This window comes from Tamandua tetradactyla, chromosome 17 (genome assembly GCF_023851605.1).
Source record: "Tamandua tetradactyla isolate mTamTet1 chromosome 17, mTamTet1.pri, whole genome shotgun sequence".
NCBI classification, from domain to species: Eukaryota; Metazoa; Chordata; class Mammalia; order Pilosa; family Myrmecophagidae; genus Tamandua; species Tamandua tetradactyla.
In genome coordinates, this window is record NC_135343.1 from 326,010 (window position 1) to 330,822 (window position 4,813).

Sequence of the window (4,813 nt, forward strand, 5' to 3'; positions counted from 1 at the left end):
GCACGTCCTGGGGACGTCCTCAGCTGGGGCTTGGGGGCACCGAGGCTCGGGGGCACCGAGGCTCGCAGGGGTCCTGGGTCCAGGCTCAGCTCCCTTCCCTATACCCCATGCCCCTCCCAGGAGGCTTTGAAGTCTATTTTCTAGGACCAGGGGTGAAAAGTCCCATTGATCAGAACTTCGCTGCCCCAAATCTGCCCCAGCTCATCAGCGCCTCTCCCGCCCTGCGTGAGGGGGGGACTTCGTCTGCCACACGCCTGCCGCTGCTTCTCCCGCCCTGCTCCTCGCCACGACCTCGTCCTCCGCGGTGACCCCTTCCCCAGGCCCAAGCATCTCCCACAGCAGCCCCGAGGCCCGGAGGGGTGGAAGCTGCTGCTCACCGAGTAGCAAGAGGAGCCCACGTATTAGGGGGGAAAAGCCATTCCTGGGGGTTCTTCCCCAGCGCCTGCCGCCCGCAGCCCTGGGGCGCTCGAGGGTCTCCAGCCCACGCGGGGCACCAGCCTCTGCCTGCGGGCACGCGCAGGGCGGCAGGAACATGTGCCCTCCCGGCCCCTGCTGAAGGGCGTCGGGGGCTGTGAGAGGGGCAGCCGAAGGCCTGGGCAGGGTGGGGGCACCTCCCCGCCACACGCCTCTGAATGCTCCGTCATGGCACAACGCAGGAGCTCCCAGCTGCCCACGGGAGGTTTTTTAAGCAAAAACACTTTTGAAAGCTGGAAGGGAGTGGGACAAGAAGTAACCTACTCCAGGCAGGCCGTGGGGAAAGCTGAGAACCAGCCGGGACCTGGAGCCCGGAAAGCAGCCTGGAGGGATGGTGAGATAAGGAAGCCTGTTCGAAAGCTGATTAGGAAATGGTTAGAGACAAAACTGCATCACGGTATAATTCCATTTATATGAAACTCTAGAAAATGTAAACTAATTTGTAGTGACAGGAAACAGCTCAGTGGCTGCCTGGAGACGGGGAGGGAAGAAGGAATTACAGAGGGAACTTCTGAGGGTGATGAATGTTCTCACTGCTTCCCACACTGATAGTATCACAGGGATATGTCAAACATAGCAGTTGTGCAGTTTAAGTACGTGCATTTTATTAATGGCAGCTTTACCTCAATAAAACCAGTTGGTTTGTTCTTGTTGTTTAATGCTAGCACCATTTGGTGCTAATTGGTTCAGCCTTTTTGGAGAACAATAGGATAATAATTTAACTTCTGGGTAATAATAAAAATGACATTAACAGGAAAAAAAAGGTTAGCCCCCAGATCACCTTTTGCACCCTAATAGAAAACAGGAAATTTATTCTGCGATGAGTATAAATTCAAATGTCTTCACACCTGGCGCACCAGGAGCATCATGTGGGCAAGAGGTACTGGAAAGAGGAGGATGTGGGAAAGCGTGCAGGGGGTACCCACCGCTGCCCATGCCCCTCCCAGGAGCTGCAGCCAGGCCGACGTCCTGCAGCAGGGACAGAGGCCACCCAAGGCCAAGGCTGCCTCAGGTTCCCCAGCCTCAGTCCCGGCCAGGGCACAGCCACAGCAGCAGGCTCCTCCCAGATCCCCAGCGCCCCCAACCAGCTTTCCGGCTGCCTACCCTCAAATGTACGCAGAAAACCAAAATTTACCAACCATCTACAGAAAGCTTCTACCAAGATGGAGATCAAAACAAATCAACCAAAAAAAAAAAAAAAAAAAGCAGGGGCAGGAAAAAGACTATTCAAAGAGAAGAAAAAAATTCTTTTAAACATAATATGAATATCATCAGAGTTGTAAGAGAACCATGGCTGTGAAACAAAAACAAAATATTATGGAGGAGTGCAGAAAATTCAAAGGACAAAAAAAATATGAAAAAGAAATGAAATGTCAGTAAAACAGTTGGGAGATAAAGTTGAGGATATCTCCCAGAAAGGAAAGCAAAAGTATAAAGACTTGGAAAATCAGAGAGAATCACCAAGACTCTTACAAGACAAATCCAGGAGGTTCAGCAGCTGAAAAAGAACTTAAAAAAAAACAAACAAAATGGGAAACAGAAGAGGGAAGGAAATCATTAAAGTTTTCAGAACTTGAAGGATGCAAGTTTCCAGATGGGGAGCAAAGGAAGCGAGAAAGGCCCACACCTTGGAATTCCAGAACACTGTAGATTAAGAGAAAGTCCTACAATTTTCCAGAGAGAAAATAGCAGTCACATGGAAAGAACTGGGAATTTGAATAATATCAGACTTCTCAGCAGCAACACTGAGAGCTGGGAGGAAATGGGGCAACCTCTTCAATATCAGGAAGGAGAAGCCCTGCCAGCTGTTGGAAACTGACGCCTGACCCGGCCTGCGGGTGCGAAGCTGTGTATAAACAGGGCCTCTGAAGACGTGATTAGTTCAGGTGGAAACTCATTTGTGAATAAGATCTTCAAACATCCGACTTAGCTGAGGCCACACTGAATCAGGACGGGTCTTAGTCCAGAAGCAGACGGAGCCGTGTAAGCAGAGGAGACTCGGATGCCGTCAACCAGGAGAGGCCAGGAGTCAGCGGAAACCGGAGGACCAGATCAGGGAGAGAAAATCAGCCCTGCCAATACCGCGCAGTGGGACTTGCAGCCTCCAAAACCATGAGACAATAAAGTCCTATAAATTCAGCCAAACAGTTTGTGGCATTTGTCCCAGCAGCCCTGAGGCACATCAAACCATCAACCAAATGTCAGGGGAAAAGAAACGCATTTTCAGACAAGCAACTGCTTTTTAAAAATTTACTTCTTACCCATTGTTCTAGTTTGCTAGCTGCTAGAATGCAATATACCAGAAATGAATGGCTTTTAAAAGGGGGAATTTAATAAGTTGCTAGTTTACAGTTCTAAGGCCAAGAAAATGTCCAATCACAGGCATCCAGGGGAAGATAACTTGGTTCAAGAAGGCTGATAAAGTTCAGGGTTTCTCTCTCATCTGGAAGGGCACATGGCGAACATGCATCATCTGCTAGCTTTCACTCCTGGTTTCCTGTTTCTTGAAGCTCCCTGGGAGGCGTTTTCCTTCTTCATCTCCAGAGGTCGCTGGCTGGTGGACTCTGCTTTCTGTGGCTGTATCGTTCTTCTCCGCTCTTTCTGAAATCTCTCATTCTCCAGCATGTTTCCTCTTTTATAGGACTCCAGTAAACCAATCAAGACCCACCCATATGGGTGGAGACACATCTCCCCCAACCCTGCTTAACAACCACTCTTGATTGGGTTATATCTTCAGGGAGATGATCTAATTACAGACGCAAACATTCAGTATTGAATAGAGATCATTCTGCCTTTACGAAATGGAATTTTGATTGAAACATGGCTTCTAGGGGACCTGCATCCTTTCAAACCAGCACACCCATCTTCTTTCCAAGAACATGCATTTCCCAAGAGATGCAATTCTTCCACAGAGGAAGTAAAAGTGAGGGAGTAAAGCAAAGAGGGGACTCCATGGGAAACAAGCAGCAAGAGCGCTAGTGCAGGAGAGAATGGAAGGGGATGCTGCCAGGGCAGGGAGGCTCCTGGAAGACGGGGTGCATAGCAGTGAAGAGGCCAGAGAGCTCCAGGAAAGACTTTTTTCCTAAGATAGAAAGAAATTGCCTATTGCAGCTAAATATCTTAACAGGAGTCATAAGCAACTAGTGGGAAATTCAGAGATGAATTAATACTCATCAAACGTGGATTTACCTTGAAGCTAATTAAGCTTAAATTTCAGAACCTTTCATTTGCAAATGCCTTTTTGAAGTTCTTGTATCTGATTTTGTATTTATAATTTTATCATTGTTTTCTTAAAGAAGGCCACCAGTATTCTCCATATCCAGTCCTGGAGATAAGCGCATAGATAAGTACATAAGTAAATAGAGTAAGGCAGTTGTTAACCTGGAGGAAAATAAAACGTTGAAGTGGGAAGGAAAAGTACATACTTAGAGGCTGAGCCCTGAATAGTATTTGCACATTCATAATAACGTAAACATTGACCACTGATACAGAAAGGTAAAATGTAACTCTGATAGGAGGCGGGGAGAAAGGAAAGATGGATGTCAATAGTTCAGGTTGAGAAAGGATAAAAACTAAATTCCCATTTTCCAACATGGGAAGACAATTGTTAATACCTAAAATTAGAAATTCAAGAAGTATTGATATAAGAGGAAGAAAAATAGTCTCATTTCAGTAAGTTAAAACACACTCCCAGGTTAGTCCACCCAGTCTAAGTCAAAAGTTCAGATTTATATTCAAAATCAAAACTCCATCTTCCCATGTGAACTTAGGTCAGCTCCTTCCCCTGAAAAGAAGTTCCTGACGAGAACAGAACGCACATGAGCCCACCTGTGTGTGTGTGTGTGTGTGTGTGTGTGTGCGTGTGTGTGGTGTATGTGAAGCAGGTGGGACGAAATGTTTAGGGAACAGGATGCAGATGTCCATTGGCTATTCCTTCTGCTCCTCTGTGGGTCTGAAACTTTTCCTTATGAGATTTGTGGGAGGCAGGGAGAGGTGAGGAAGGAAGAGCAACCCCAGATGCGATTTAAACCTCTCCAGTGCCCCTGCTCGGCCCGGTCCAGGGATCCTGGGAAGGGAGGCATGTCTGTTCCTTGCCTGTCTTCATTTCCTTCTCTCTTCTGGCTCTTCCTTCCCCCTCTGATGTGGCGCCTAAGAAGAGTTGAGTGAGTGGGGCAGTCTGCACCCCGGAAGCTCCCCTGCGGTACTGCTGTGGGCAGCTGTGCCTGGCTGAGGCTTGGACACACCTGAGGACTGGCAGGACACACTCTGGCCGCGCGCAGGGGCCGGGAAGGCTGCAGAGGAAGGGGACGGGGGGTGCAGACGGCACCCTTCTTGCTTG